This window comes from Alosa alosa, chromosome 12 (genome assembly GCF_017589495.1).
Source record: "Alosa alosa isolate M-15738 ecotype Scorff River chromosome 12, AALO_Geno_1.1, whole genome shotgun sequence".
Classification (NCBI taxonomy): domain Eukaryota; kingdom Metazoa; phylum Chordata; class Actinopteri; order Clupeiformes; family Clupeidae; genus Alosa; species Alosa alosa.
The window spans coordinates 22,907,706-22,917,014 of NC_063200.1; the positions used below are offsets into that span (position 1 = coordinate 22,907,706).

Sequence of the window (9,309 nt, forward strand, 5' to 3'; positions counted from 1 at the left end):
ATCAGGAACATTCGGTAAGCCCATCACCTAAATGGAGAGAAGGTTACGTGGCGCAGTCTACTTCACTTCTGCACTAAACCCTGTCATCCGATGACAAATATGCTTATCGGCTCGCAGGTAGGCTATATCTCATATCGTAGTTAGTAGAGGCAGGCCTAGTAGTTTCTCGGTTTGTTTGATAACGATACTGTTTTTTCTTCTGAGCTAGTCTGAGAACAGGAAGCTTATTACCACTCCAGGGACGAAGTTATCCGTAACTTCGGGGCTAACTCCCTAACACTCTATCTGAAAGAGAGTGCTATCTATCTGTTAGCAAATGAACAAGGATTTTGGTTTTATCTGCGGATTTATTTTTGCATTATTTTGAATATGACTAGCTTCAATCTCAACAGCACGTCTACTTTTTCCACACGCATCTCAGTTCTAACACACATATCCCCTCTCGCTTTCTCTCTCTCCATCCCTGCGCACGGGGCTCTCTTAAAAGAGCTACACCATTTTACAACAATTGCATCTACATTTTCATATTAGAATGTTTTGTCAAGTGTAAGCTTAAACTACCGTAATCAATTTAAGTTTGCGTGCCCCCCCTGGAAAGGTGTAATGCCCGTCCGTGAATTTGTGTCTGCCGCCAGGTCTGATTTGCTCATATATTTTACCCTTTCTCACGGCTCCGTCTATTTTTTCTTGCATTTCTGTAGATGTCCAAACACTAATTAAAGCGTTTATTTCCTCAATTGACCACTGTTGAATTACTTTCTCGTTATCAGTCATGATAGAAACTAACTAGCCTATATGCTGGGGGAGAAAACAAATGGCGACGGGAATCCTTTTTGCTGTAGGGGTAGCTCAGTCTACAACCTCTATGATGTTTGTAGTGCCCGACTTCGGGACCAACAACTTCATGGAGCCGTGCCGGTGCCAGCTTTTGAGAACCAGCCCGACATTTCTGGTCAGAATGCGCAGAACTGGTTCGAGATAAGGCACCGGCCCGGCACCTTTCCACCATCACGGCTCTTGGCCCTGTGCTTGTTGACATGGGACAACCTCACCAATATCAGCACGCTCCTCAGCCTCCTCCAGCTCATGCTGCACCTTCCTGCACTTGGCCAGGTGGGCGTTAGCTTGTTCCTCCTGTGTGAAGAAAATGTGTGGGTTGAATATGGGAACATTCAGTTTTAAACCAAATCAAACATGGTGATTTTTTAATATTAAAAGGCCAAGTAATATTTTTAGTTGACATGAGATAAAAACAAACTACAGCTCACAGCTTCCTCAGCCTGCCTCTTATAGGCCTTGACCTTTAGCTGCAGCTTGTCAACCAGATCCTGAAGTCTGGCAACATTCTTCTTGTCCTTCTCAGTCTGAAAATAACTTAAAATGTATCACACCTTCTTTTCTCCTCTTAAGAGTATGTTATTGTTTGAGAGAGAGAAGAAAGATGTCTGTACCTGGGGCGGGTTTCCCAAAACCATAGTTGCTAACTAAGTTAGTAACTTTGTTGGTTGCAATGCAATTTCCCATTGCCAACCAACTAAGTTGCAGGTTAGCAACTATGGTTTTGGGAAACGCACCCCAGGTAGGTAAGATCCTTCACCCTCCTCTCGTACTTACAGACTCCCTTAACAGCATGAACACCAAGTCTCTGTTCAGTCTCAAGCTTGCCTTCCAGCTCACAAACCTTAATGTGGAGATTATTTACATCAGGGTTCTCAAGTCTCACGCAATGGGCGTGAGACACACGCAATTCAACAAGTTCACATGCTCACACGCCACACCTTGCATTTCTCACGCAGAAATATTACTAGGGATGTCAAGGTATCTGCATAATTATTAGAGGACGCGCAGAGATACGAGAGGATATCTCGCAGGGTTCAGAACCAGCGCACCACTCAGCAGCAAAATCAAAAACATAAATAGCCACCGACATCCAATCAAAAAATAGTGTTCGTTGTATCCGGGTAAAATTCCAAAATAGGACATCCCCTCCCTGAAACCACGTTATGTTTGTGCGCTTATGTGAGGTTACAATGAGTTATCAATGTGAGCGAGTATACTACACATATTTTTTTTCTCTAAAGATACAGGACTGCTGCAGACAATGAGCTGCCAACCACCATAATGTAATAGCAACAAAAAATAATGAACTTGCTGTCCATTTCAAATATAATAATCTTGACGGTAGGATATTCTATGGCTCACCAATTTACGAGATATGTACTGAGTGACTAAATATCAAAAGTTATTTCTACTGACATGCTTCTTGGTGACATAAAAACACAAATGGTTTCCCCTTGATATAAAGGCTGACATAAGAGACATAAGCTATGCAAGATGGGTACAAATCCCAGACTGTCCTAGAAAATAAACAAAAACAAGATATAGGATGTATACAATGACAAATTCAAGGTCTCAAAGTGTTAATGCTTCTTTCCAAAAATCTCACCAGAAGTTGTTATTTAAGGGGTTATTTTTAAAAAAAAATTCTTCTGGGGGAGCATGCCCCCAGACCCAGACCTAACTAAGCTCAGTTACCAACCTTTTGAATTTCACATCTGTGCACATCGGTGCCTGGGGGGCCCATTTCACCTCTGATAATCCGCCCATGTGTGCACACCTTTTGCTACATAGTGCGCAAGTTTTACGCACTTATTTTAATAAATGGTGCACTTATCTTAGTAAATAATGCACTCACTTTATTCAATTCTACACTAAACATCTGCCCCGAAACATCTGCCCCCAAATCTCACTCCAAGCTGAGCTCAAAACTTGAGAACCCTGTTTACATATATTACATGACTCTCTATTACTGAAAGATTTTTGGCACATTTGTACATATGCATACACAGCTGCCTACCCTGGACTCCAGTTTCTGGAGCTGTTTCTTGCCACCCTTCATGGCCAGATTCTCGGCCTCATCCAGACGGTGCTGCAGATCCTTGACAGTGACCTCCAGGTTCTTCTTCATCCTCGAGCACTGGTGTCCTGCTCCTTCTTTAGCTCCTCTGTCATCATGGCAGCCTAACAGGACAATGAGATTTAAAATACATAAACAGTGGCTGCTGCTGAAGCGGCAGCATAAGCGGCAGCCCTCGTTTCAGCCAGCCGCGTTTAAGACGGACACGGTCAAGACAAGCAAGTTTACCTGTGCAAGTTCACCGAGCACAGGCACCGACAAAGGCAAAATGTGCCGTTCCACCCTATCTGTTATCACCGGCCATTGCAGAAAACGGCATCATGCCAAAAGGGGCAGAAATGTCAAAAGGGGCAGAAATCCCCTTCACCTCCAGGAACTTAAACGGTCCTCACCGACAGAAACCTCCTTCTCCATGGGCTTGTGGAACTGTCAATCCGCAGTCAACAAAACCGACTTCATAGCTGGCTATGCCAACCACCTTTCATTGGAACTCCTTGCTCTCACTGAGACTTGGATCAAACCAGAGAACACTGCCACCCCGGCTGCACTCTCCACTAACCTTACACTATCCCACACCCCTCGCCTATCTGGACGAGGAGGCGGGACGGGCCTGCTGATCTCCAACAAATGGAAATTCACCCCGCTACTGCCTTCAAACAAATATGTCTCATTCGAATTCCATGCCATCACAGTGATCGCCCCAGCAAAACTCTACGTGCTGGTCATCTACGCCCTCCCAGGCCAACTAGGCGACTTTATTGACGAACTTGACACTCTGCTATCCTCCATCCCTGAGCATGACTGCCCGCTTCTTGTTCGGGGGGATATGAACATCCACTTAGATGCCCCAGGCTCAACGGACTTCTTGGCCCTGGTCCACTCCTTTGACCTCGAACTGGTTCAAAGCCCACCGACTCACAAAGCTGGCAAAGAGCTTTGACTTGATCTTCACTCGAACTGCAGCACAGACACCCTCATGGTGGCCTCTCCATCTTTCTGACCACTTCTTCATCCAGTTCAACGCCAGCCTGTCAGAACAGCCTCCGGCTCCTCAGCCGACGGTCACGTTCCGCCGCAACATCCGGAACCTGTCTCCAACGCGACTTCTCCTCTGTGGTTGCCTCCGGTCTACCTCCACTCAACACCTTCTCCTCTCTGGAGGTTAATGAAGCCACTGACTTCGCTCTGCTCCACACTGACCTCGTGTCTAGACGAAGCTGTGCCGTCTTACCACAAGGCCAGCTCGATCCAAACATTCTCATCCATGGCTAAATGATACCCTCCGATCGAGCGCACTCAAACTCAGAGCCGCTGGAGAGGAAATGGCACAAATCCAAACTAGCTGACGACCTCAAAACTACCAGACACTCCTGACCTCCTTCTCAGCCAGCATCACTGCTGCTAAGACTGCTTTTTACCATGACAAAATCAACAGCGCTACAGACACTGAAAAAACTTTTCTCAACCTTCAAATCGCTACTCAACCCTCAGCTGCCTCCTCCTCCATCCAGCCTTACTGCAGATACCCTCGCCTCATTTTTTACAAACAAAGTGGCGGCAATCAGCAGTCAATTCTCTACATGCCCACTCAACGCATCTGACTCAGATACCGCACTCCTACAACCTCTAGGGACTGCTGGAACATCTTTTTTCAGCATTCACGCCTCTCCGAGAGTGAAGTGTCCAGACTCCTGACATGCAGCCGTCCTACCACATGCTCGCTGGACCCTATACCCACGAGCCTACTTCAGTCCATCAGCCCGACCATCGCTTCCAGCTATCACACATGTGATCAATGCCTCGCTAACCTCCGCACATTTCCAACAGTGTTCAAAGTGGCCCGGTAACACCATTACTTTAAGCTTCTCTCAACCCTGCTCAAGTCGAGAACTACCGCCCTGTCTCACTACTGCCTTTCCTATCCAAAGGCATTGAACGAGCAGTCTCCAAACAGGTCTCTGACTTCCTTTCACAGAACAACCTTCTGGATCCAAATCAGTCTGGGTTCAAAAGCGGCCACTCTGCCGAAACGGCTCTGCTGTCTGTAACAGAAGCCTTAAAGAAGCCAGAGGCGACCGCTTCGGTCATCAGTACTCATTCTGCTTGACTTATCGGCTGCCTTTGACACACGGTTAATCACCGTATCCTTCTCTCTATACTTTTCGCTGACATGGGAATCTCCGGTTCTGCTCTCTCCTGGTTTGAATCCTACCTCACAGGGCCTTCGTTTAGCGTATCATGGCTTGGTCAGCTATCCGCACCTCACCATCTCACCACAGGGGTCCCCAGGGCTCAGTGCTGGGCCCCCTCCTCTTTGCTATCTACACCACCTCCTTTGGGACAGATTATCCGTTCGCAGACGGCTTCTCATACCACTGCTATGCAGGCGACACACAGCTCTATCTGTCCTTTCCACCTGACGACCCCCTGGTTTCAGCACGGATCTCAGATTGCCTTTCAGACATAGCTACATGGATGAAGGCACACCACCTCCAGCTGAACCTCTCAAAGACTGAACTGCTGGTCATCCCAGCTAAACCTACCATACACCACGACATCAACATCAAATTTGACTCCCTGTCTGTTTCACCGACCAGGACTGCAAGAAATCTAGGAGTTGTTCGACAACCAACTAAACTTCTCAGATCATGTTGCCTCAGTCGCCCGGTCATGCCGTTTCGCGACTCTACAACATACGGAAAATCAGGACTTACTTGACTCAAGATGCTACCCAACTTCTGGTTCAGGCAATAGTCATCTCACGACTTCGACTACTGCAATGCCCCCTCCTGACAGGTCTCCCAGCCCTGCGCAGTGAAACCACTTCAGATGATCCAGAAGCTGGCGGGCGCGCCTGGTCTACAACCAACCCAAAGGGCACATGTTACCCCGCTGCTCATCCAGCTACACTGGCTACCTATGGCGGCCCGCATCAAATTCAAGTCTCTAACGCTTTTGCCTACAAAGTAGTCTCCGGTTCTGCTCCCACCTACTTGAATGCCCTCATACAGACTTACACTACCTCCAGACCGCACGCGGCTCCCTCTGGCTAACGACGCCTAGCTCTACCACCGCACGCGCTCAAGCCAATCCAAACTTTTCTCATCTGTTGTTCCTCGTTGGTGGAACACACTGCCAGCTCCTACAAGGGCAGGGACATCCTTTTCCACTTTCAAAAAACTCCTGAAGACCCAGCTCTTTAGAGAACATCTACTCTCATAGCAACACTTACAACAAGTCTTACTGATCCTAGCACTCACCAGCCGTTTTAAACTGACAAGTAACTGCTAAAAACAGCACTCACCGACGCACTTATTCTTACTGTACTCTAATGTTTTTTTGAAACTGTCCTAAAATTGTGAGAATTGTTCTAAAACTTTACCATGTTGTTAGTCGCTTTGGTTAAAAAGCGTCAGCCAAATGTAATGTAATGTAATAAACTACATGTTTACGTATGAATATACCCAATTTCAAAAGAAAACACCACTTACATCAGTAATGGCTTTCTTGGCTTTCTCCTCAGCATTTCTAGACTCCTGGACAATGTCATCAATCTAACCTTGGACCTGTACCAAGTCAGCCTTCATGGTGTTCAGCAGACTTGTTTTCTAGAATTCTAGTAAATGACAAGCTGAATGATGTACTGTAAATCTTAATTAAATCAGTTTGCTTTAACACCCGTCTCTACCTGAGAGTGCAGGAGGCCGACACACACACATCGACAAGCTCCTGCTCAGCCACTTTGCGCCCTCTCTCCAGGGCAGCTCTCAGTTCCTCAATCTCAGCCACCATCTCCTTCATGTCCTCTTACAGCGTCATCAAGGTGCAGTTAAACATCCTGGTGGGCAGAAAAATAAATTTGTGAGTAGGAAATATGAAAAGTGATACTGATTGTACCAGCAACAAATCAGTCGTACAGGTTACATTAGAGAACACATGAGATCCTTGTTCTATTTTATTGCCATAACTTTGAGTTGACCCTGCACATTTCTCAGTTTTTTCTGGGCCTCAGCAGCCTGACAGTTAGCATAGCTTAGCTGAATCTCCATCTCATTGAGGTCTCCCTCCATCTTCTTCTTGATTCTCATGGCATCATTCCTGCTGTTGACCTCAGAGTTCAGGGTGCTCTGCATGGATCCAATCACCAGAGCCGGACAGTAACGGAGTACATTTACTTGAGTACAGCAGGTCCATCCCGGGAATGTGCCAACCTGTGGCCCCACCTCGCCAGACTATTTCAATTTTCTGAACAAGTTAATGATAGTTTTCGCTTCAAGTGTTTCAATTACAAAATAGTATTTTGTTTTTGAAATACTTATTTTAAATCCATGTATTAGAAATACTGCCCATCCCTGGCAACATGGTAAAAAGATAAAAATTCCTTTTACATTCTCCAAGGTATTAACATGAACATTTTACATAACTCCATGTAGGACGTTTCTGTAAATGTAAGCACTGTGGCAGTAGTAATGCAATATTTAGAAAATGTAGGCTACTCTTGTACTCTTGATACTCGAGTACTTTTAAAAACAAGTACTTTAGTACTTTTACTTAAGTAGACATCTGACTGTTGTACTTTTACTTGTACTTGAGTAAAATTTAGCAAAGGGTATCTGTACTTTTACTCAAGTAATAAGGCTGTGTACTCTGTCTGCCTCTGTCAATCACCCTCTGGCTGTTCCTCTTGATCTGCTCCTGCTTCATGTCAACCTCTCCCTTGGGCCGGTTCAGCACTAGCTGGACACAAAGGTTCTTAGAGGTTCTTATGCTATGTATAATTATTCCATTCTGTTGGATTTGTTTTACCTTAGCCTCTTCCAAGGCAGTCTGAATCTCGAGCTTCTCAGTCTCAACAGCCTTCTTGGCCTTCTCCAGCTCATAAATGCTCTTTCCAGTCTCACCCAGCTGTTCAGTCAGGTCTGAGATCTCCTATGCAGGACAATAAGGAAGATTTGTAGCCTGGTCTTTACCGCCTGTGACTATGTTTCTCTTCGTCATACAGTCTGGAACAATGTAATCATAATCTGTCTCCATAATGGGCGGATGCTTATTTCGAGGTTTAAAATCATTGGAGTTCCCTTAACCAATCAGCAAATTTGGTAATGACGTATGCTGTGCGCCGGAGTTCAGGCTCTTACGCTTCCCACTTCTGCTTCCAGTTCAGGCTCTTACGCTTCCCACTTCTGCCCTCAGTAGTAAACAGACCGCTGGCTAGTTTGTAGGCTACCTGACCGCCAGGGCAGTCTCTTCGTAGTGGATATATCTCTGTTGCGCAAGCCACAGACCGAGAGTTGTATACCAAAAGCTTCACGTCACCGAGATTATATCAGCTCTTGTCTGTCACATGCCAGTTTTCCTCTTATCTCTTCTCGCCGCTTATCAGACAATTGTTGTTCACGCCAGCCGGTTGCCGTCCTCCTCCCGGGCTGTTCAGACTACACTCTCGGATAAGTTGGATTGTACTGACGACCTACATGTTATTTAACCTGGAGCCTAACCTTAACCCATGCCTAACCCTAGTGCCTTCCAGGCAGCGCTGCCTTGAAGACAACGTTGGGGGCATAAAACACCAAGAAACAACAGTGAGGACACAGTCATCATGGAGCCACCCTTCTTCTTACCACCATCACTCTCTGTTGACACACAAATGGTGAATTCAGTAATTGCATACATAAAAAAGAATACAATGGATATTTCTTCATTAGCTTTTAAACTTGATGTTGATTTGGTTACCCTCAACGGCAGGTGGGTATAGGACTGGCAGCAGTTTCACGGATGACTTCTGGTACAGCTGCACCACAGACTCATTCAGTGGATCCTTGTTCTTGTTCAGCCAGCCAGTAATGTTGTAGTCCACAGTGTGCACCAGGGTGAAGTGGGCCTCAGTCTTGCCTTTGGCAGGCTTGGGCTTCTCAAAGGCCTTTTTTTTGCCAAGATGCTGGTCATACAGCTTGTTCTTGAAAGTGGTGTCAGAGGCCTTGGGGAACATGCACTCCTCTTCCAGGAATGAGAAGATGCTCATTGGCCACTTTTAAAAAAAAAAAAGGAATTGGCTCTGTATAATAAAAGATACCACAAAAATAACATGTTTAAGGTAAATAACTAAATGAAACCTACTTTCCGATCCTGACTGCACATGATGGGGAAGTCTTAGGGGTTGGTTTTAATGAGGGAATTGAATTTAAATGACATTTCTGTAGAATGAAAAAAGAGCACAATTTGTTTATTTTGTGAATGACTAATCATATTAATGTTGGCAGACTTGCAATTGAAACTATGAACTTTACCAGCCAGCTCAGGCATGTGGTTGGCCATCATCTGGTAGAAGATGTGGTAGGCTCTCTCAGCTGGAATGTAACTCTAGACTTCTCCAGCAGGTCTGTTTAGAAAGA

At 45.7% G+C, this 9,309-nt stretch overlaps 1 pseudogene; it reads right to left on the reverse strand.

Annotated features, from left to right (window-relative positions):
* Positions 1 to 953: 953 nt before the first annotated feature.
* On the reverse strand, positions 954 to 8,544 carry LOC125304175 (annotated as a pseudogene).
* Positions 8,545 to 9,309: the final 765 nt, after the last annotated feature.